The sequence below is a fragment of the Heptranchias perlo genome, unplaced genomic scaffold (genome assembly GCF_035084215.1).
Source record: "Heptranchias perlo isolate sHepPer1 unplaced genomic scaffold, sHepPer1.hap1 HAP1_SCAFFOLD_538, whole genome shotgun sequence".
NCBI lineage: Eukaryota > Metazoa > Chordata > Chondrichthyes > Hexanchiformes > Hexanchidae > Heptranchias > Heptranchias perlo.
Genome location: NW_027139557.1, coordinates 62,189 through 86,629, shown reverse-complemented (window position 1 = coordinate 86,629; position 24,441 = coordinate 62,189). Strand labels below are relative to the sequence as shown.

Genomic DNA, 24,441 nt, shown 5'->3' with positions numbered 1-24,441 from the left:
AGAACCGTTTCCAGTGTCCCAGGGATTTGAATCCCTCCCCCTTGCACCATTCCTCTAGCCACGTATTCATTTGAAATATCCTCCTATTTCTACTCTGACTAGCACGTGGCACTGGCAGCAATCCTGAGATTACTACCTTTGAGGTCCTATTTTTTAATTTACCTCCTAACTCCCTATATTCTGCTTTTAGGACCTCATCCCCTTTTTTACCTATATCGTTGGTGCCGATGTGCACCACGACAGCTGGCTGTTCGCCCTCCCCCTCCAAAATGTTCTGTAGCCGCTCCGAGACATCCTTGATCCTTGCACCAGGGAGGCAACACACCATCCTGGAGTCTCGGTTGCGGCCGCAGAAACGCCTGTCTATTCCCCTTACAATTGAGTCCCCTATCACTATAGCTCTGCCACTCTTTTTCCTCCCAGCCTGTGCAGCAGAGCTACCCGTGGTGCCAGGAAGTTGGCTGCTGCTGCCTTCCCCTGATAAGTCATCCCCCCCAACAGCATCCAAAGTGGCATATCTGAATTGGGAGTGGGGACGTCAGAACTTAGGGCCATGAATATAATAGTCATCAATAAATCCAATCTGGCATTCAAGAGAAACATATTTATCCAGAGAGGCGTTAGAATGTGCAGCTCGCTCCCACAAGGAGTAGTTAAGGCGAATATCATGGATGCATTTACGGTGAAGTGAGATAAACACATGGAGGAGAAAGGAATATTCGTGTTTGCTCATCGAGTTCGATGAAGAGGGGTTGGAGGAGGCTCGTCTGCAGCATAAACACCGGTATAGTCTAGTTGGGCCGAATTGCCTGTTTCTGTGATGTACATTCTATGTAATTCTATGTAAGCTCCATCTGACACAGTTTTACCAACTCACTGAATCTATCAATTTCCTTTTACAACTTTATGCTCCCATCTACACTACTCACTGTGCCTCCTAACTTGGTGTCATCAACAAACCTGGATATACCGCTCTCTATTCCTTTATCTGCCTCATTAAAACAGATCCCTGGGGGACACCACGAATCACATCCTGTCAATTTGAGTACATACCCATTAACCCTACTCTCTGTCTCCTACCTCCAAACTAACTCCCTCCCCATGTCAATGGGTCGCTTTGAATTCCACATGTCAACAGAAATGAGAACAGTCTCTGATGTTAAACCTTAACGAATGCCTCTGGAAGTCAATATACACATAACCCCCATAGACACTCCATCATTTACCACGTTAGTTACATCTTCAAAAAGTTCAACTATTTTCGTTAGACTTACACTTTACAAATCCATGCTGGCTCTCTCTGATCAATTCATGTTTATCCAAGTGCTCAGTCATTCTTTCCCTAATAACAGATTCTGGTAACTTCCCCACAACAGACGTCAGACTAATAGGTCGAAAATTTCCTGTTTTATCTCTCCTACCTTTCCTAATTAATGGAATGACATTTGAATTTTTTCAATCCATGGAACAATTCCTGAATCAAGAGAGTTTTGAACGATCATGACTAAAGCATGTACAATTTCCTCACCTATTCCCCTTCGTCCCCTGGGATGGTAAACATCAGGTCCTGGAGATTTGTCTATCTTTAGTCTAATTATTTTCTCCATTACCATTATTTTACTAACACTGAATCCCCTTGATTTATTTTCAGTTTTCCTCGTGTCTCTGTTATATTATCCTCATGCTTTTCTGTGAGTATTTCGCAAGTCTGCCATTTCCTGATTTTCAATTACAATATCACCTCCATCTGTCTTTAAGGGGCCCACATTACTCTTAGTCACCCTTCTTTCTCTTAATATACGTGTAAAAACCTTGAAAGTTGTCCTTAATTTCACTCACAAGTTTTTCTCGTTTTCCCTCTTTGCACCTTTTACGATTTTTTTTAGTTTCAGCACCACAATAAACAACACTTCACTGTGAAATTTGTTCAATTAGTTCTTCAGTGTCAGAGCGAGAATTGTCCATCCCTAATTTATTTAAAGTAACAAACAAACACAAGCACAAATATTCATTCGTGTATCAAAGCACTGATGGACACAGAAAGATAAACACAGCTTGAAACGCAGTCAGTATCGGGATTCACAGGGAAACGGGCAAGTGAAATCGACAAAGATCAAACAGTCTGAACCCACAACAGAATGTGACGTGTAGCTGATAGATATTAATGAGAGGAGGTGGGAAACAGGACCATGACTTGGCACCGTGGCTTAGTTGGTTAAAGCACCTGTCTAGTAAACAGGAGATCCTGGGTTCAACTCCCAGCGGTGCCTTTGTGTAATTCGTGGTGTTTAGTGAATTTGAGAAGCACACAGTGCTGTGTTTTGTTCAGGATCCAACACGGAACTGATCAGGAGGTCTTTTCAAAAATGCCTTTTCATCATTCAGACAGCCCTCTCATGGAATGTGTCCGTGACACGTTCTTATTTCTGGGCTCGTTGAGGTCGGGGTATAATTCTTGATTCGATGTTTCATACCCTGGAGAAACCCTAATTTAGCCCTGGACTTTGGATCTTGATCTGCAGTTCAAAGTTTTGCGAAGAGGGAAAAGGAGTCCCCAAATCACTCCACCTGAATCTCAAGCGCTTTTGAAAGAAATTCAGTTCAAACAATCAGGACTTTAAAGGCACCTCAATGACCTGCACTTTCATTGAACGAGCTTTGCTTCCAATTACATTCAACCTTGAAACCGCTCTGGGTTTTCCCCTCACTGAAGTAGAGTGTGGCCGCTCTGTATCTGTGATCATGTCGGTGACGAGGTTCGCTCTGATATTGGTCGCTTTCAATTTTTAAGATCTCGCCAAGCTCAGGGAAAAGAAACCGCGAATCGAATTGTCCCTGTAAGTGATGAATTGAAGGGATTGGTGCTCCAAGCAGATCTGGAAAATGCGCAGTGCGGTCGCTCAGGAATTCCAAATCCACCCTCTCGCCACTCCCCCCGTCTCAGTCTTTCCATCTTTACCCTTCACTGCCGGTGTTCCAGGTTCGATCATCCGTGGCCGTTCAACGAAGCCTGAGAAGTCCATGAGGGAAAAACACGGAGAGTCAAGAGACAGAGACAAGGTGGGATCAAAGTATAGGAAGAAATAGGATCAATGTCAAGTTCTGCGAACGGGCAGAATTTAAGATGGAGCTTGGGAGAGATTCCTTCACGTGTCTTGCAATTTTGCAAGAGACCATTGGGCTCCGAATTAAAAGCATGAGCCGCGCTGGAGAGTCTCTCTGAGAGAGGGAATGCGGTTCGTCAACTCCAGTTCATCGTTATTTGAGCAGTAAACATAACTTTAAGAAGTAGCGCTGCGAGGAGGATTCGAACGTACGCAGGAAATCCCCAGGGGATTTCGAGTCCAACGCCTTAACCACTCGGCCATCGCAGCTACAAACATCTGTTATGCACGGCTGTAAATCAGAATGTGTCGGTTTATCACAAGCGATCTGTGATACAATGTTCTCTCCGACAGGTGAAAGGCCCTGATCCCTGGTCTGTGCTGACTCTCTGATAGTTTACTGGGTAAAGGCCCTGATCCCCGGTCTGTGCTGATTCCCTGATAGTTTACTGGGGAAAGGCCCTGATCCCTGGTCTGTGCTGATTCTCTGATAGTTTACTGGGTAAAGGCCCTGATCCCTGGTCTGTGCTGATTCCCTGATAGTTTACTGGGTAAAGGCCCTGATCCCTGGTCTGTGCTTATTCCCTGATAGTTTAGTGGGATTCATTCTGTATCTCTCAGTCTCTGGTACTGTGTGTGAGTGTGGGATTCATTCTGTATCTGTCAGTCTCTGGTACTGTATGTTAGTGTGGGATTCATTCTGTATCTGTCACTCACTGATACTGTGTGTGAACTTGGGATTGATTCTCTATCTTGTCAGCAGTGTGTGTGAGAGTTTGTGATTCATTCTTTATATGCAGTCTCTCATACTGTGTGTTAGTGTGGGATTCTTTCGGTATCTGTCAATCTCTGTTTCTCCATGTGAGTGTGGGAATCATTCTTTATATACAGTCCCCAGTACTGTATGTGGGAGTTGAATTCATCCTAAATATGCAGTTACTCATACTGCATGTTAGTGTGGGATTCATACTGTACCTATCAGTCCCTGGTACTTGATGAGAGTGTGGGATTAACTCTGTGTCTGTCAGTCTCTAGTACTGTATGTGAGTTTGGGATTCCTTCTGTATCTGTGAGTGTTGGATTCATTCTGTGTCTGTGTGTCTCTGGTACTGTATCTGAATGTGAGTTTCATTCTGTATCTGTACGTAATTATTCTCTCAGATTACATTATTGCGTTCAATACTTCAGCTTTAATATCTTAATGTTTGAAGAGTTTTACTCCTTATTTAATTTGTAAATATGGACGAACTTTAGGCTTTAATGTTGGAGGTTTTAATCAGATAATTTGTGTGCTTTTTGGACCACTATTAAATCTGCATCTCTGTGAGTACGATTGTGGATGATAATGAATCTTTCAAACGGATAAGGTGACATTTTTGAATTGGTTTGTAATGTGTAGATCAGTCTGTAGAAATGGAATTGATACTGTATCTTTCAGTCTAATATTGTATGAGATTTTTGGACTGGTATATAATGTCTGCACTAATAGAATTGATACTGTATCTTTAAATTTCATTCTACGAGTGCATTCTGAACAGGAATCTAATTTGTTTCTCAGGTTTACTATATTTCAGTATTTCTCAATCGATACTGTACGTGAGGTTTGGATTTGTTTGCAATTTGTAGCAAATGGTTCACTTTTCGAATGGATATTGCATGTATTAAAGTCATGTGTGTGAGAGTTCTGGGATAGTATTCAATTGGAATCTCAGGTACATTATTGGGATTCATTCTGTCCCTTTCAATCGGATACCATGTGTGATTTCTCTCTGGTATTTAATTCCTAGCTATGTTGCCCGATTGTGAGATTGACAATCTGAGAGTGTGATTTTGGACTGGGATTTTTGTATCGACCTGTCAGCGGGACTGAGTTCGGGGCAAATGGAACAGTGTCTGCCTCACCCGCTCTGTTTGAATGTTGGATTGAAAGTGTGTCTCTGGAACTTGGGATCAGTGTGGGACTGACTACTTCTGCTGTCTGAGACTGTGGAACTGATGACCTGTCTGTGTCTCTGTGCTCTGTGGGTGATAATGTACCTCCTGTGTGTGAGAAGGAGCTGGCTGCACTCCTCCTTGTGCCTCGGGTGGAGGAAACATCACATTCATTCTGGATCATTCAAGGATTCGCCTGTGGAAAGAAAATGATCTCTTGTAACCCAAGAAACGGTGAGGTTGAAAATGGAAAAGTGATCAGTTTAATATCTCTGCTAATGATCATTTTGAATATCCACAAATGAAAACCAGTGATACAAACAGTGTCAGTGTCTGACTCCACTGCAGCACTCAGCTTCTGCACACCAGGTGTGTTGGGCTGTTTTACAACAATTTCGTGACATCCAGACACAACCCAACCCCTGCACTGATCCATGAATGGGACTACCCGATGGGGCAGGGACCTTTGTCCAGGTCAGGTTTCTCATCCCCTCTCCCATGGGACTAACCGTTCAACCGAAAATAAACAGCCGCTGTTTAAATTGTGTCCTTCACACTTCTCACCTGATGCCTGCAATAGATGCTCTTTGTATAACTCCCCACATCCTTACTGTCCGGCTCTGTTTCCACTCTTCACTGTCCAATAACAATAAACAGGGTGAGACTGGAACTAAACCAGGACCATTCACTCCTGGTTTGGGGAGTGAAAGCAGCAATGGTTTTAATAGCAGGTTCTTCCCATTCTCTCTCCCTTCCCCTGGACACACCCTGTCCACACACAGCCCGAGAATGACCTCTCCGTTCCCCCCCTCTCACTCCATGTTCCGGGACCAGTTCCTGATCCACTCCGCCTCTTACAAACAGCCCCCGGACTCCCCCTGCCCTTCCCCCGGACTCAATGCCGATCTCTGAGCCCATCTGCGGACACGGTCCCGGAGCGATGAGCTGCTGTAATGAGGCTGCTCTTTGCTCCCTTCCCCCGGGGGCCGTGATCTCTCCATTCCCGCCTGTCTGAGCAAAGGAAGTGGGTCTGGGGGAAAGGTCAGAGGGAATGGGCTCCACAGGCAGTGCAGGAACAGGCACCAGAATGGGAAACAGATGGGATTCCACCAGTGCCTAACGCTGGAATCCAGACTGACTTTACAATCTCCAACTATTAAACTCGAGGTTTCCATCCCTGCTGTTTCTCTCGGGCTCTTTTGATGGGAAAGAGTCTTTCAGAGATAAAGTGAGCGGCTGTGGAATGAGCCAATGGGTTCTGTTCATTCTTGGCTCCCTTACTGATAAAGTGACGTTTGACTCCGAAACTGGAGGGAGGATTCCTCAAACCAATCCTGGAGAAACGGGGGAGGAAAGTGGGAGTCGGTGGATTTGCTGGGACCGTGTAGGATTAATATCAGGCAGCAACAGTCCCAGTTTATTTCAATCGGAGTGAAACTCTCGGTCACTGAGAGTAATACAGAACGGCCCTGAGCTGCAAGATTGCAGAGGGGACAACATGCAAGAGAGGGTTAAATGTGTGACACTGTCCCTGAGAGTGGGATTAATAATGTGTCTGTCTCTGAAATAATATCAGTGAGAGATGAGACTGCATCTTCTGTCTCTCCACCTTGGAATAGCATTTGGAAAGAAATATTTTCCAATTTGTTACTCTGTGTAAACAGGACATTACAGGTCAGTCTCTCTCTCTCTCTCTCTTTTGTGCAGCATATGAAGTTGAGATACTGTGACTGAGAGTGATACAGAGACACCGATAGGAAGTGTAATTCTGATGCTGTGCCTGTCTGTTTTTATCTCTCTCTAGCGCTGTAAATGAAGGTGGAATATTGTTACTGAGTGTGAAACGGACACACTGATGGGAAGTGTGAGACTGATACTGTGTCTGTTTGTCTGTGTGTCTCTCTCTGTCTGTCTATCTTTCTCTCTCCCTCGTGCTGTACAAGGAGGCGGGATACTGTTACTGAGCGTAATATAGACACACTGATAGAAAGGGAAAGACTGATTCTGTGTCTGTGAACAGACCTCCGGTGCTATTGGTGAGACGGTTACTGTCCCTTTTACTGTATATCAACCGGTCTGACGGGGCATTCATCATTCGCCAGTCCTGTAAGGAAAGGTGGAGAGAAACCGTCTGTAACTGTCTGACACTGGACTGTCTGTGAGTGTTGAATTTATTCAGTAAGTAGTCGTGTCTGGGTGTTGAGAACGGGATGGAGAGGACACCAGTTACTATTATCCGACAGTCAGTCAGTTTAGGAGGAGAGAGAAACACAGAGAGACTGGAGGAGCCCAGAGCGGATAATTTGTATTTTCATCTTAACCAAACATATCACTGTGTGCGGACAATATAATAATGTAAAAGGAGGAGGACAAGGTGAGGCCCAGACAGCATTGAATCTCATTTCACTACAGACGGACGCAGGACTTGCCCCAGGTGAGGATTTTGTGTTTAAAGATCACTTCACTAAAAACACCTTGACGATCTGGGGTTACAGACGGACATGACGGGCAGGAAATGACCAGCTCGTTCATCAATCCTGCCCTACATGCCTGGAGCATCGTGACTGGACACTTCCGACACACACCACCAGCCCCACCCACCGGGAACATGGAATCTCCTGGGAGCGGTTGCAAACCAGAAAAAAATCCAGAAAAAAGGCGGAGAGAGAGTCAGCACCCACCGCACCAGAGAGAGTCAGCACCCACCGCACCAGAGAGGGTCAGCACCCACCGCACCAGAGAGGGTCAGCACCCACCGGACCGGAGAGAGTCAGCACCCACCGCACCGGAGAGGGTCAGCACCCACCGCACCGGAGAGGGTCAGCACCCACCACACCAGAGAGGGTCAGCACCCGCCGCACCAGAGAGGGTCAGCACCCACCGGACCAGAGAGAGTCAGCGCCCACCGGACCAGAGAGAGTCAGCACCCACCGCACCAGAGAGGGTCAGCACCCACCGCACCAGAGAGGGTCAGCACCCACCGGACCAGAGAGAGTCAGCACCCACCGGACCAGAGAGAGTCAGCGCCCACCACACCAGAGAGGGTCAGCACCCACCGCACCAGAGAGGGTCAGCACCCACCACACCAGAGAGGGTCAGCACCCACCGCACCAGAGAGAGTCAGCACCCACCACACCAGAGAGGGTCAGCACGCACCACACCAGCCGGGAATACATTCCAGATGCTCAGTACTTTCTGGGAAAAGATGAAGCTCCCAACATCCAGACTATTCTTCCCTCTTTGTGGTCGGAACGCCGGTCCGCTGCTTCCCCCCAATCTGTGAAACTGGAAATAATCCATCACTGGGCAAGCTGTTCAACCATGAGATGGGAGCCATTGAAACACCGTGGGCGCTCTCCCATTGAATTATATTCTGTGCGGAGCGTTCGGTTTTTCGCGAGGTGAAGAAACTCTTGTCTCTCCTTGTGTGCAAATGTGAGGCGAGTCTCAGATGATATTCTCACAGTTGAATCCAAAATTTTAAATTTAACTTGTTTGGAGACACCGGGGATTGAACCCGGGACCTCATACATGCAAAGCATGCGCTCTTCCACTGAGCTACATCCCCACGGGTCAAAAAATACCTGAGAAATAAACAAGCAGACACTTTAGAAGTGAAGCCGTGAGCTTTCTGCTCCGTCTCTCCAGGATATCGAGATGCCCAGCGGTCCCGCGTGTTCACAATGTTCAACCTCTGCTTCAGTTCACGGGGTTTCTGCTCCTCTTTACTTTGAACTTTCCAAAAAAAAAGTCTGCGGAAATAAAAAAAACCCAATCGCTAATGGTCAGTGACAAGGCTGAAATCCAACCTCTCAATCATAAAGTGAGATGGAAGAATGACAGAGCGTCAAACAGGAACAAGAGCTGGGACTGCTCGCTCGATATTGCACCGTCACACATTCCCCTCAGTCGGCGGCTGCTTTGAGTTGAGCTGTTGAGGGGACCGAGAGATGAAGTCCCGCTCCGGGACAATTTAATGCTTGTGGAGCCTCAGAAGTTGGAACTCGCTGAGCTCAAAAAGCGTCATTCAACTTTCCGTGGGGAATTCTGGTGGAAAATTATTTCGGGAGATACTGGGAGTTGAACCCAGGACCTCAACACATGCAAAACATGCGCTCGACCACTGAACAAAATCCCCAGATTAAAGAAACCTCTCACCAAGGAAAGAAGAACTGATTGTCCTCATTTTGTGAGGCCACCCGTGGTGGGTGTGCACTCCGCTCACTGCATTTTACTGGAGAAATAATCAATTTATATTATGTAACTATCCCCCACTCACTGCATTTTAATGGAGAAATAATCAATTTATATTATGTCACTATCCTCCACTCACTACATTTTACTGGAGAAATAATCAATTTATATTATGTAACTATCCCCCACTCATTACATTTTACTGGAGAAATAATCAATTTATATTATGTAACTATCCCCCACTCACTTCATTTTAATGGAGAAATAATCAATTTATATTCTGTAACTATCCCCCACCAGGTTTTAGCTGTTGTCAGAAATAGTCTCTTCGTGGTCGCCAATTGTAGGATTTAAACCACTATTTTCAGGATTATAATCTAATCCAATCTAAGGACTGGTTCCTGACAACAACAAGATCACCACTGGTACTGGTATTACGGTTAAAGGCAAAACCGATTTATTAAGCACATCACAATTAGTGCAAAAAGGTGATACTTAACAAAGAGAAATAGTGAGTGTTCCTTGAAACCTCAGGAGTGTCCCTCCAAGTGACTACAGTGCGGTCTCTCTCTCTCTCTCTCTATCCCTCCAAGTGACTACGGTGCGGTCTCTCTCTCTCTCTCTCTCTCTATCCCTCCAAATGACTACGGTGCGGTCTCTCTCTCTCTCTCTCTCTGTCCCTCCAAGTGACTACGGTGCGGTCTCTCTCTCTCTCTCTCTCTATCCCTCCAAGTGACTACGGTGCGGTCTCTCTCTCTCTCTCTCTATCCCTCCAAGTGACTACGGTGCGGTCTCTCTCTCTCTCTCTCTCTCTCTATCCCTCCAAGTGACTACGGTGCGGTCTCTCTCTCTCTCTCTCTATCCCTCCAAATGACTACGGTGCGGTCTCTCTCTCTCTCTGTCCCTCCAAGTGACTACGGTGCGGTCTCTCTCTCTCTCTCTCTGTCCCTCCAAGTGACTACGGTGCGGTCTCTCTCTCTCTCTCTCTGTCCCTCCAAGTGACTACGGTGCAGTCTCTCTCTCTCTCTCTCTCTATCCCTCCAAGTGTCTACGGTGCGGTCTCTCTCTCTCTCTCTCTCTCCCTCCAAGTGACTACGGTGCGGTCTCTCTCTCTCTCTCTCTCTATCCCTCCAAGTGACTACGGTGCGGTCTCTCTCTCTCTCTCTCTATCCCTCCAAGTGACTACGGTGCGGTCTCTCTCTCTCTCTCTCTGTCCCTCCAAGTGACTACGGTGCGGTCTCTCTCTCTCTCTCTCTCTGTCCCTCCAAGTGACTATGGTGCGGTCTCTCTCTCTCTCTCTGTCCCTCCAAGTGACTACGGTGCGGTCTCTCTCTCTCTCTCTCTCTGTCCCTCCAAGTGACAACGGTGCGGTCTCTCTCTCTCTCTCTCCCTCCAAGTGACTACGGTGCGGTCTCTCTCTCTCTCTCTCTCTCTATCCCTCCAAGTGACTACAGTGCGGTCTCTCTCTCTCTCTCTCTCGCTGTGATCTGTTGACTGAAAAGTTCTCTTCTTCCTTGCCAGAATCTTGTGCGCCTTCCTCAGCTTTTGAGGTCTCTTCTTATTCCCTTTTTCAGTTTATGAGCAGTTCACTCTCACATCCACATCTCTCAGCCTGACCATTATTCATGTCTCTCAACCTTCAGAAGTTACATTCCAAGCATAACTCCTGGTCCCATCCGTGCCTTGTTGTTACAGACTTATCAGAACCTTATTTAGAGTTTACATTGCCAGTCTTCACAGAACCGTTTGTATAAACAGACTTCTGCTCACTGGCTTGTGGAGGCTCGAGATAGAGAGGCCTGAGCCTGAGTGACTCCTTGATTTAATGAACCTTCAGTCCCTTTATCTACATGTCTTTTAGACATTATGCTATTACAGCACATTCCTCCCTTAGGTCTGTTCATTCCCACTTTACTGTTGTCAGCATCCTTTTAGTTTTAACTGCAAACTTGACTATAATAACCATCATGCATCCTTCTCGGCCCACCAGCACTTTCTTATTGAACATACGTTACATGGTTCATTCTATATTAATACACAGTACAGTTTACATTTATAGATACATAGATTCACAGTACATTTGATTCTACTTCCACTATTGATTATAATTATACTAAATTATATCTGTTAATGGGTTAATCCTGACACATTGTTCTTCCTGTCTCTAAACACCGTTGTACAGGAGCCTTCTGTTCCGTTCCGAGAAGCTCTGAACCATGGAAGAGAGCGGCTGGGGCACATTTCTTACACGCCTCAAGATTAACCCACACGGAGATTTTGCTGTCAGTGAAGAGAGACGAGAAAGACCAAAGTGCCGTTTGCCCCTCTCAGTGTGGCCCTGAAGGACTGTGTCCAGGCTGAAGTTCTGTTCCCACCGGACGATCCTCCCCCCAGATTGTCCTTTCTGAGCTCCAGTCAGGTGATGCTAAACACTCAGGTGGGAAAGGCCAAAATCGACAACAAGGTGTTTGAAACAAAGCTGATTTATTTCATAAATATCCTGAATATTAAACTCCAGCCCAGTTATAGGGGTTATTAACATCAGGAGAAACAAACCCCAACTGTCAGAATGAACATGGTTCAGTCCTGGATGGGATTAACAGCAGAATCCAACCCCTGTAATCAGATGTGAACTCGCTGGTGTCTCAGCACGTGTGATGACTGAGTGAATCCCTTCCCACACACGGAGCAGGTGAACAGTCTCTCAACCAATGGGCGTGAGTTGATGTGTCAGCAGTTCATTTCTGCTTTGAAAGCTCTTCTCACAGTCACTGCATTAAAAGGTCACTCAATAGTGTCAACAAGTTGATGTTTCAGAAGGTGGGATGATCGAGTGAATCTCTTCCCACACACGGAGCAGGTGAACAGTCTCTCCCCAGTGTGAGTGCGTTGGTGTTTCAGCAGAGCATTTGTGAGAACATTTAAATAGTCTCTCCCCAGGGTGAGTACGTTGGTGTCTCAGTAGATTCCTGTTGTTTTTATATCTCTTCCCACAGTCAGAACATTTTAAAGGTCTCTCCCCAGTGTGAACTCGCTGGTGTGATAGAAGGTGTGATGACCGAGTAAATCTCTTCCTGCACATGGAGCAGGTGAACGGCCTCTCCCCAGTGTGAATGCGTCGATGTCTCCATAGTTGGTATCTGCTTTTACAGGTCTTCTCACAGTCAGAACATTAAAAAGGTCTCTCCCCAGTGTGAACAAATTGGTGCATCAGCAGTTCGGATGAAATAGTGAATCCCTTCCCTCACACGGAGCAGGTGAACGGTCTCTCCCCAGTGTGAGTGCGTTGGTGTGTCAGCAGATTCCTTTTGCTTTTAAATCTCTTCCCACAGTCGGAACTTTAATCGGTCTCTTATCAGAGTGAACTCGCTGATGTCTCAGCAGGTGGGATGACCGAGTAAATCTCCTCTTACACAGGGAGCAGGGGAACGGCCTCTCCCCAGTGTGAATGCGTTGGTGTGTCAGCAGATTAATTTTGCTTTTAAACCTCATCTCACAGTCAGAACATTTAAAACTTCTCTCATCGGAGTGAACTCGCTGGTGTATCAGCAGGTTGAAAGTCTGAGTGAATCTCTTCCCACACACGGAGCAGGAGAACGGCCTCTCCCCAGTGTGAACTTGCTGGTGTCTCAGCAGGTGGGATGACTGAGTAAATCTCTTCTTACACACAAAGCAGGAGAACGGCCTCTCCCCAGTGTGAGTGCGTTGGTGTGTCAGCAGATTAATTTTGCTTTTAAACCTCTTCTCACAGTCAGAACATTTAAAAGGTCTCTCGCCGGAGTGAAGTTGCTGGTGTCTCAGCAGGATGGAGGACTGAGTGAATCTCTTCTTACACACAGAGCAGATGAACGGCCTCTCCCCCGTGTCACTGCGTTGATGTCTCAACAGTTCCTTTCTGCTTTTAAAGCTCTTCTCACAGTGAGAGCATTTAAAAGGTCTCTCATCGGAGTGAACAAGCTGGTGTGTCAGCAGGTTGGAAGACTGAGTGAATCTCTTCCCACACACAGAGCAGGAGAACGGCCTCTCCCCAGTGTGAACTCGCTGGTGTTTCAGCAGGTTGGATGACCGAGTAAATCCCTTCCCACACACGGAGCAGGTGAACGGCCTCTCCCCAGTGTGAGAGTGTCGATCAGTTTCCAGCTCTGAAGGGTAATTGAATCCCTTCCCACAGTCCCCACATTTCCACGGTTTCTCCGTGGTCCGGGTGTCCTTGTGTCTCTCCAGGTTGGACGATCAGTTGAAGCCTCGTCCACACACAGAACACGTGTACGGTGTCTCCCCGCTGTGAATGGTGCGATGTTTTTTCAGGCTGTGTAACTGGTTAAAGCTCTTTCCACAGTCAGTGCACTGGAACACTCTCACTCGGGTGTGTGTGTCTCGGTGCTTTCCCACTCACACTGATGTTTGAAATCTTCTCCCACAGACAGAACAGACAAACATTTCTCCTTCCACATTCAAAGGCCGATGATATTCAGGTCCTGATGAATCGAGTGACTCTGTCAGATCGGACGTGATTTTTGATTTGAATTTCCCTCTCCAAATTCTCCCCTTCCAATACCCTGCAAAAGGAGTTCAGAAAAGTCATTACTGTAAGTACAGGATAGAAATTCAGAATAGACATTTCTAGTTTCTATGGAACATTCTTTCCTCTCTTGTTCCTCCAAAGATGTAAATCTCCATCCCACACAATCTCCCTCCTCCCTGTGCTGAAATCCAAACCATCGTGTCATCTTTCAGTGACCCGAAACCATGAGTGAAAGGGTGAGAGAGAGTGAGAGAATGAATGTGAGAGAGCGTGAGAGTTAATGTGACACAGTGAATGCCAGAGAGTGAATGTCAGACAGTGAATGTGAGAGATTGAATATAAGAGAGTGTGAGAGAGTGAATGTGAGTACAGCAATGGGCTCGTTGTGGAGAATGAAGTGGGGCAGGTGGAGCATGTTTCAGTGGGGCAGCAGTGATCATAATCTCATTAGGTTTAGAACAGTTATGGAAAAGGACAGGGGACAGTCAAATACGAAAATTCTTAACTGGAGGAGGGCTAATTCCAGTGAGTTAAAAAGGGATCTTGTCCTGGAGGATTGGAATCAAAAATTGGCAGGCAGAACAGTAATTGAACAGTGGGAGGCCTTCAAGGAGGAGTGGGTTTGGGTACAGAGTAGACAGATTCCCACGAGGAGGAAAGGAACAGCATCCAAAGCTCGAGCTCCCTGGATGACTGAAGATATAGAGATCACCATTTCTCCTTCATTCACAGACGCTCCCTGACCAATTACCATTCCTCATTCATTTGTCGATGCTCGCTGACCGATCATCAATTCTCCTTCATTTACAAACCTTCCCCGACCGATCACCATTTCTCCTTCATTTACAGATGCTCCCTGACCGATCACCATTTCTCCTTCATTTACAGATGCTTCCTGACCGATTACCATTTCTCCTTCATTTCCAGATGCTCCCTGACCAATCACCATTTCTCCCTCATTTGCAGATGATCTCTGACCGATTACCATTTCTCCTTCATTTACAGATGCTCCCTTGACTGATCATCATTTCTCCTTAATTTACAAATGCTCCCTGACCAATCACCATTTCTCCTTGATTTACAGACACTCCCTGACTGATCACCATTCCTTCTTCATTTACAGACGCTCCCTGACCGATCACGATTTCTTCTTCATTGAGAGACACTCCTTGACCGATCACCATTTCTCCTTCATTTACAGACGCTCCCTGACCGATCCCCATTTCTCCTTCATTTACAGACGCTCCCAGACCGATCCCCATTTCCCCTTCATTTCCCGGCGGGTAGTGAGGGGGGGATAATGTTCACTGTTTTATATTCGGGTCTGGGGCCGCACTCGGGGTTTGTAAAGCCTGAGCCTGGGCCTGAGCCCGGACCCGGGCCCCGGGGTTTATTGAGCCTCTTGCTCCGATCCTCTGACCTGCACCGAACGCGCTCCTCCCGCAGCCTCGACTGGCCGCGCATGCTCAGGACACACTGCCCGATCATGAGTCACTACCGCGCCTGCGCACTGAGCTCCACTGATTCAGATAGGGCACAATCTGTACCGCGCTGCATGCTGGGTGATGCAGCCGCCATTGATGATCTTAATATCAGGCCGAAAAACAAAGACATTGGAAGCAGGAAGAGCGCGTTTGGAACAAAGATAATAAAATAAAATGAAACACCAGCTCTTCGTGTCATTTAAATCGGCACAAACACACAGCGCAGGCGCTCCCCCACTTTGGTGACCTCCAGAAAATATTTTTACGGTAACTTTTATTAATTTCGTTTTATTAAATGTTGCAACGGACGGGTTCAATTCATGTTTATTTTCGAACTGCACCTCAGGATGTCAGTCTCAACACTAATCCCGCCCTGGTGATTAAGGAGAGTTCCGGACCAAGAGGAGGAGCGGAAATTGACTTGAGGGGTGGGCGGCTGAGGGGTGAGTTGGTCCTCCAACCAATCGGAGTGTGTGAGGGGTGGGAGTTGTGGCACCGAATGGGCGGGTCGAAGCCCAGATGTCCCTCATTGTCTGAAACATAATTTTTAAAACATAATTTATCTTAAACTCCTGGAGACAACTCGACCTTTCTGTTGCGTCTTGAAACAGATCAAACCAGATGAGGTGGAGCAAACATTTCAACATTTGTAAGAAAAACACATTAACTAAGAACAGCCAACATGGATCATTTGAGATAACTCAAGTCTACTGATAAAGTGAATGTAGTGGATGTTGTGGACATTGATTGTGAAAGGGTGTTTGGTAAGATGCCGGACAGGAGGCTTGTTGATAAAATTAGTACTTACCGTATTAAAAGGAATGAGGCAGTGTGTTTAGGGAGTTGTGTGAAGGGCAGAAAACAGAAAGTAGTGGTTAATGGATGTTCTCCAGACTGGAGGGATGTGAACAGTGGTGTCCCACAGGGTCAGTGTTGGGACCATTGCTAACCACAATACAGAGAATGATCTGAGCTTGGGTATGTGGGACACAAGGTGAAAATTGTTGGATGACGCCAAAATTGGCACCGGGGCAACTGTGAAGAGGAGTGTCAGAGACTTCACTGTGACGTCCACGGGTTAGTAAATGGGCCAGGTGAAATTTAATGCAGAGAAATGTGACGTGATGCATTTTGAGAGGAAGAAAAATGAGATGAAATGTAAACTAAATGGTCAAAGTTTAAAAGTAGAGAAGCAGAGAGACTTAGGGATGGAAGGTTCTAAATAATGCATTGTCTTATTAATTAACAAGTCTGAGAGTCAGCAACTTTAATACCTCATGAAGAAATATATGAGCAAATTCTCTTTCCTCTCCCATACCAGACTAAACATGCAAATCCCCCGTGTAGACGAGATCAGCCCTCTGGATGGAACCACGGACTCCCTGAGCTTGATCTCCGGTGTCTCCAGTCCCAACTGCCCCTTACATCAGTATCCCCTCACTTTTATACCCTGTTGTGATCCATCTCTGTCACTGGAGCTGGAACTTCCCTAATCTGTGGTTTACAAGGACACATTGCTTGGTTCCCAGCAGTTACTTTTCTTCAGTAGTGTTCTCATGATCCCTGAACTACCCTGCTTCGTGTTAATTAGAATCATAGAATCAGAGAAAATTTACAACACAGAAGGAGGCCATTCAGTCCATTGTGTCCACGCCAGCCGAAATTGAGCCACCCAGCCTAATCCCACTTTCCAGCACTTGGTCCATAGCCTTGTCGGTCTCGGCACTTCAGGTGCATATCCGGGTACCTTTTAAATGAGTTGAGGGTTTCTGCCTCTACCACTCTTTCAGGCAGTGAATTCCAGACACCTACCACCCTCTGGGTGAAAAATGTTTTCCTCAGCTCCTCAATAATCCTTCTACCAATCACTTTAAATCAATGCCGTGCCCCTTGTTTATTGACCTCTCTGCTCAGGGAAATCGGTCCTTCCTATCCAGCCTATCTCGGCCACACATAAATTTGTGCACCTCAATTAAATCAATCCTCAGCCTTGTTAGACTCGAATTTTTGGATCAAAACCAGACGGAGACGGAACTGCTGACCAAGTTATAGTTTATTAGAAAACCTTGTGCACAAAGGGAGAGTGGCAGCTTCCTCAAGCTCGTGACTAACTCTCAAAGGAACGTCAGCACTACAAGCATGTTTATACCTTTCAATAAGCAACACCCACCTGCTGTAGAATGTGGTACAGGTCTATGTAACTAAAGAGGGTTTCATTGGGTGGTATAGTCTGCCACTCATTTGTCAGGGGCTACCTTGGGTCGTCCCATGACATTAAACATCTCACATTCCTGAGGAGGACCCTTATCAGTAAACACAAGTCCCAGACATTGAAACTACACAAAGGGTCTTCACAAAGTCCTGAGCAGCTGCTTCCTATCTGACTCCCTTTTGAGCTGGGGTAACCTTGGAGATATCCATCGCTCCTCCCTTAATCATCCGAAGTGAGCTAGTTAGGATAAACAATGTCGGCTTCGGCCTTGAATAAACATTCCCTGGTGTGTTCTGGAGATAAGCGAGGTGGTGGACACAAATCCAACAAACCTGCCTTTGTCAGCTTTTACAGTGTGGGTTACAAGCTGCTCCCATAATGGTCAAGTATCCCATCATGCTTTGCTGCTACCTAAATGCTACATGTGCGATTTAACTACTTGTGTGTGTGAGGATAGGAGTGGCTAATCATTCTTTAATATATATATATATATATATATATATATATCAGGTTAGGTGAGGAGGGGCTGGAGGTTTTAGATTTCTGTTCACAAGCCTATTTTCCAGTCCAACAGTCCCCCCTCCAAACCTGGACATTGGATTATTCAGGGAAAAGCAAGAGCGCAAGTGACTGAGGTTTTGTATAATAATCAACCTAATTTACTCGCCCTCTCCCCTCCCCAGCCCACTGGCTATTCCAGGGGGATCCTCTATTGGTCACGTATGATCCGACATGAGTCCTGTCGAGGCGGCCGCCCGTCGAGGCACCGGGTCTGCATCAAAAGAGGGTAATTAGTCATTTACATTAAAACCATTCCCGATTCAATCTCCTGCTGCTCTCCTCACCCACACACTTGATTTTTCCCATAAGCGGCTGAAATCGTCTGAATCACGGGTGGGGGAGGGGTGCATGCACCAGCTGTTTTAACCTCCTGTCCAGCCAGATGTTTTGCCACAGCCCGTTTACATTTCTTACATGCCATACATAGCAGAATAAAGACCAGTATTAACTGCACCATGACCAAAACATGGGAAATTAGTCGGATCCATGGGTGAATCTGTACATTTAGTCCCCAGTCCCATAAGACATCCCACCACATGATGTCTTTCCTCAACTCCTTGCTCCCCTGTTCCATGGTATAATACACCTGCTGGGATTGTTCAACCTTCTCTCGTAACTGTCTCAGGTGTTCGGGCAATGGAGGTATTGGATATCCAAACGTGTTGATGTAGTTCCATCCGTCGTTCCTAATGTCTTCAGACACTTGAAGAAAGGTCGTGTTGTCCTGGTGTATGTCCACCAGCTCCTCATGTCCAATTCGTACAGGACTTTCCGGGGTGAAGCTAAACTCCGGACTGGGGATGGCACACATTAAGTAGCGTAACTAACACATACCCACCTCGGCTATCATCCAGATAGCACGTGTGTGTACCAAACTTGTCCCGGCACCATTCTAACTCCGAGTCAGTAGCTGCCCGCCCATAAACCAGCAGTCCCAACAATCCTATCATCCCTGATACAGACCAATTCATAGTGTCAAAGTCGCCAGTGCCCCAGGTTCAGGGACCAGTGCTGGGCCGGGGTAGGCGAAGAGGGGTCCGATGGACCTGGGAAAAGAGGAAAGAAACAGAGAGGAGGATGAAGAGGAGGGAAATATTCCAGCCTGGGTAACCAATAGTTGGAGAGTCAATATGTCCGGTAGCGGTGACAGTACTGGGGCCGGCCCGTGTACCTGTAAGGCAGAGAGAGAGATACAGAACATCCTAAACAATTGACTCGATCTTCTGACCTTGGTCCTGGAAAAAAAACAAGAGAGCTGATTCGCATTATTCTTAACGATTTATTACGCATCTGTTAACCCCTCCACACGTCCTGTTCCAATCCAGTCCGATCCGTTCATGCTGCAGCAATCAGCTTGAGGAGGGAGACGCTGACATCAAGAGAGATAGTGTGCCTCCTGTAAATGCTGGACCCGGAAATGGTTAGCCTGTTTGGTCTCACTGAGCAGACGCAGGTATGTCAGGAGGGTGTTTTGGAACTGGGAGGTGTCCCCTGTGCCCAGTGGGGGTGCGTCTTGGGGTAACACCATGGCCCGTCCAGTCATTAGTTCGAATGGTGTAAAGCCGGTGCTTTTGGCTGGCGTGGCCCGTAATCGCCAAAGATTAGCGGGGAGGACGGTGTTCCACCCTTTACCGGTCTGCAGGATGATTTTACTGATGGATTGTTTTAGCGTGCGGTTCATTCCCTCTCCCATTCCAGACGATTGAGGATGGCAGGGGATGTGGAACCGCTGTCGGACCCCCAAAAGAGCCAAAGCCTGTTTCATTGTCTTGCCGGTGAAATGGGTTCCCTGATCCGAACCTATCTGGTCGGGCACTCCCCAGCGAGGAATGACCTCCATGGCTAGGATTTTTGCTGCTGCTTCGGCCGTATTCCCCCTGGTCGGGAAATCCTCCACCCAACGAGTGAAAAGGTCAATGATGACAAAAACATGGCTGTACCCGCCACTGGGAGGGAGGGGGCCAATGAAATCCATCTGTAAATGAGTCCATGGTCCGCTGGGCCGTCGGGCGTGTCCCATACGTACTCGGACGTGACCCCCAATTCCCGTTTGGAGACAGGGCAAACAGAAGCGTCCGGACTCGTGGATTTCCCTGGCCAGGCCGGGCCACCACCAGGTGTCAGCTATGAGGTAGTATAATTTGTACCCTCCCAGGTGTGTGGGTTCATGGTCGGATTGTATCAGGGCTCGTCTAAAGGCTGAAGGGACCGCATACCGTGTCTCATGAGGCCAAAACCCCTGGGCGTCTTGATGTGCTCCCTCTTGCACCCAGAGGTGGATATTCTCGGGGGACTCAGAGAGGTACGCGGTTAGGAGGGACTCACTTGTTACCTCGCTAGCTTCGGAACCCTTCCCTTGTGCTTCCCCTCTGCAGAATTAAGAGCCGTCACAGGGAGGGTGAAGGCAGCCTGCTTAGCGGCCAAGTCCGCAGCCCGAATCCCTCTGATTTCCGGGGTCTCCTCCGTCTGATGGGCCCGAATCTTAATGACAGCCCCCAAGGTGGGACCATTCGCTGCCCGAATAAGCTCGGCGATCGCAGGGACCGTGCTTAATTCAGTGGCCTAAGGTAGTCAAACAGCCTCGTCGCTGCCAGAGACGCGAGTAGTCATGGACGACAGAGTAAGCATCCTGGCTGTCAGTGCATATGATCGCCGTTGCCCCGTCCGCCAATTGGAGGGCTTTGGTAAGCGCGGTGATCTCTGCCAGTTGCCCCCCTCCTCCGTTCCCAAGGCCCCTTGAGCAAGAGTCTGTCCTAACGGACCCACCACGGCCCATCCGTTGACCCGTCGGCCCTCGTGGTAAAAGCTGGACCCGTCTACAGACATTTCTAAACAGGCCCGGACTATGGGTTCCGTAAGGAGAGGTCCCTGACTCTAGTAGCGTAAAATAGTCGTGAATCATGAGGAGTCCCTTCATCAATCAGGAAAGACGCCGGGTTCGTTCGAGGGTCAGTTATCACCTCGATCCGGATCCCCTTACCGAACAAACACGCCTCCCATCTCGCACGCCCCTGATTGGAAGTTGTTTTTACGCTGCCTGTGAGGAGTTTAACGAGGCTGTGACGGGTGTGTCGGATAACTTTACCGGGACCTACCATGGGCTCTCTTGCTTCTACAGCCGGTGCCGCACAGTCGGTGGCGGCCAGACATGGAGGCTGTCCTGTCATAGAGGATGGTATTGGGCAGGAATAGTACCCCACCGGCCGGATGTGATCATCCCGGAATTGTCCCACCACCGCACTATACGCCCGATTGCCCACCCAATTCCACAAATGGGAGGGTTTTGCAGGGTCCGGGAGACCCAGGGCAGGTGCATTAGCCAAAGTGATTTTGACCATTTCAAAAGCTTCGACTGCCTCAGGTGTCCAATCCAGTCTCGCCTCTCCCGGAGGCCCTCCCTTTAGGAGGTTGTTTAAGGGACTTGCCAATTCGGTGAAGTCAGTTCCGTACGTGAGGCAGTAATTGAACAAACCCATTACACTCCGCAGGACGGAGACAGGCATTTGTAAAAGTGCTCGGACCCCCTCGGGGGTTAACGGTCTCCCTTCTGGGGAGATGATCTGACCCAGATAGATAACCCGTGGGAGCCCCACCTGGGCCTTAGTCGGATTCAGTTTAAAACCTCCGACGATTAGCGTCTCCAAGACACATGTTAGGGCGTCTAAATGATCTGAGGGTGAAGGGCTTCTGATGAGAAAGTCGTCTACATACTGGAGACAGGCGGGGGTTTGCATGCGGGCATCCACCATTGCCGGTTGGAGAGCCTTTTGCAGACTCGTGGAAAATAGTGGGGGAATGGTGGAATCCGTGGGGCAGCCGGGTCCAGGTATATTGAGTGGACCGCACAGTGAAGGCAAAACATTCCCGGGACCCAGCGTCCAGAGGACAGGTCCAGAACCCGTTTTGGATGTCCAGTGCCGTAAATATGGACAGGCCTGGGTGGAGGCCGTTTAAAATGGTAGCGGGGTTTGCTACTGGAGCGTGGAGTTTATCTGTGACTTTGTTCAGGGCCGTATAATCTATGGTCAGCCTCTAAGATGCATCTGGCTTTTGCACAGGCCATACGGGGGAGTTGGTCCGGGAACGGGTCTCAATCACTATCCTGGTTTCTAACAAATCTCCCACTATTGACTCAACGGCACGTTGGGCCTCCGGCCGAAGGGGATACTGCCGGTGAGCCTCGTGGTAGGGTCCGTGAACCCTGACAGGGTCTATCTGTGCCCTACCGCAATCTAGCTTGTGGGTAGCCCATGCGAGAGGGTAAACTGCGCAAACTTTCCCCCATAGCCCTTCCTCCGCCCAAGCACGCCCAATCGGTCGGAGGACCTGTACCCCACACTGTTGGGTATAATCTGCTGAAAAGGGAAACCTCCCCCTCCAGGCCCCTCTATTAGCAGTGAGTGGTCACTCAAGGCAGGTTCGCCTCTATCTGGTGCAAGATGTCCATTCCCAAAATCAGACCCTGGTTATTGGGACCTTCCCAGAGCCTGGCCCGGGGGATAGCTGTAGGGGGATTGGAATGCTCTGGCGAAGGATCACGCTCTCCCCATTAACCCCGCTGATATGTATTTTTTTGTTTACGATAGGAAAATCTGAGTCGGTTATCGACACCGAGGCTCCCGTGTATAAAAGAGCACAATACTGCCGGCCTCCTAACAGTACGTTTAGACACGGGCGGGTGGCCCCCGGTCCTCCGACGGAGGAGGCCTGGGTGTCCAATCCTTGATGAGGGGAAGATGGGAGGAGGAGAGCTCGCAGTCCCTCCAATTCACGGTCGGATAACCCCTCCCTTTGTTGGTCTTTGTGACCCCTGAGTGGTTCCCCGGGGCCCCTGTCCTTCCCTCCCCCCCCCCCTTTCCGTAACACGTGGCTTGGCTATGCCCCGGGCGCCCACGATTGGTGCATGGTTTCCTTTACACGGGGCAGTCTCGATATAAATGGCCTGTTTCCTGGCAATTATAGCAGGCACGATCCTCTCGGGCTCCTGCTACCGGTTCTGTTTTAATTTTTGGGCTAGTGTGGTGCAGGATCCACGGCAGGACGGATAGGGTGTGGCCCTGGCGGTGAGTGTGGGTGTCTGTCAGATAGAACCCGAAAAGCCGACTAGTCCATTCCCGAAGCCCTGCCTCAGTGGCCTGTGGACTGGCCCCCATCCTAAGCGCTGTTTGGTATAGTTTATCCAGTCCCCGAATTAAGCTATCTATAAATCTTGGATCGTTGTGTTTGGCGGGGATGCCGTTGGTCTGTCCCCAATGTTCATACCGTTCAATTACCCGGTCAATATACGCACTGGGGTCTTCCCCAGGGTTTTGTCGTGGGGTCGTGAGTTCTGTCCAGGTGGCAGTGCCGTTACCCAATCCATCTTGAACCCAGGTCTTCAGAGCTTCAAATTGGGTGTCACACTCGACCATAGTGGCAGGGACTTGCAAATCCCAAGGGGGCAATGCCCCATGGACAGCAGAGAGGCACTTAACCTCAATGATATCTTTTATGTCCTTTATGGACAGATTAAAATGTCGGGCGGCGCTTTGTATCTTTGCCCATATGTCGACATTGGGATTATATCACTTCAGGTCGGGAATGAGAAGGATCAGGCTGGATCTCTCCTGTGGTGTTAAAGGCTGAGATTCCCCCCAATGTGCCCCTGCCTCCCATTTCCTCATTTGCTGCCCCTCCGGCTGGGTTTGGATTTACTCGGACAGGGGCCAGGGGTTTCGGCTCCCCATTTCCAGGTTGTCCCGGTGCCGAAGGGCAGATACGGTTGTATTCGGGAGGCACTCAGGCTGCGGCGTTTTGTGCTGCAGAGCCTCCATTGCCTTAACAATTCCCCCCACATTGCTGTAAATCGTCTAACTCCTCCGTTGCTGGCACTTCCAGATCCAAAAGGCTGCAAACTCGAACTTTAGCCTCTTGTACAGGTCTCAAAAAGTCCTGTAGAGGAGACGGTCTCCCCCATTTGTCCACGATTAAATATCCTGTCTGATCTGCCCAACTAGCGAGCAGAACGGTACCATAATTAATTTGTTTAGCAGCCTTGTGTCCCGCCCACCACTCTATTTGATCGACTACTGGACTCGTTTCCTTCCATCCGTTCCTGATCATTTCACTTTGATATTTTAAATTAGCCTCTTGGACTCGTTTTACAACAGAGACACTGGTGGGCAGAGCCGGGACGTCCGGAGGAAGGGGTTTCCCCTCGTTACTCATGTCAATCATTACGTATATCCTTATGCTCTATTTTATACTTTAATTTATTTTACTCTAATCTTATACTTTAATCGGCACAAACGTATCATCTTATAGTCTAATTTATACACACTCACTGGTCCCCGGATCACGATCCTGTGGTGGTTGTCGTTCCCTTCGCCTACTTAATCCTGACCGTCACGTGGGACTTGGTCCTCTTAATTCAGGCTCAGGCTCGGTGTT

The 24,441-nt window shown here is 48.1% G+C and overlaps 3 non-coding genes across 3 annotated transcripts; 1 reads left to right on the top strand and 2 right to left on the bottom strand.

Moving 5' to 3' along the window:
- Positions 1-2,196: 2,196 nt before the first annotated feature.
- trnat-agu (transfer RNA threonine (anticodon AGU)) lies at positions 2,197-2,270 on the top strand. Its single transcript has one exon. It is a non-coding gene; the product is annotated as a tRNA-Thr (tRNA).
- A 1,022-nt stretch (positions 2,271-3,292) lies between these two features.
- Positions 3,293-3,374, bottom strand: trnas-cga (transfer RNA serine (anticodon CGA)). Its single transcript has one exon. It is a non-coding gene; the product is annotated as a tRNA-Ser (tRNA).
- Positions 3,375-8,532: 5,158 nt separating this feature from the next.
- trnaa-ugc (transfer RNA alanine (anticodon UGC)) lies at positions 8,533-8,604 on the bottom strand. The gene has a single exon. It is a non-coding gene; the product is annotated as a tRNA-Ala (tRNA).
- Positions 8,605-24,441: the final 15,837 nt, after the last annotated feature.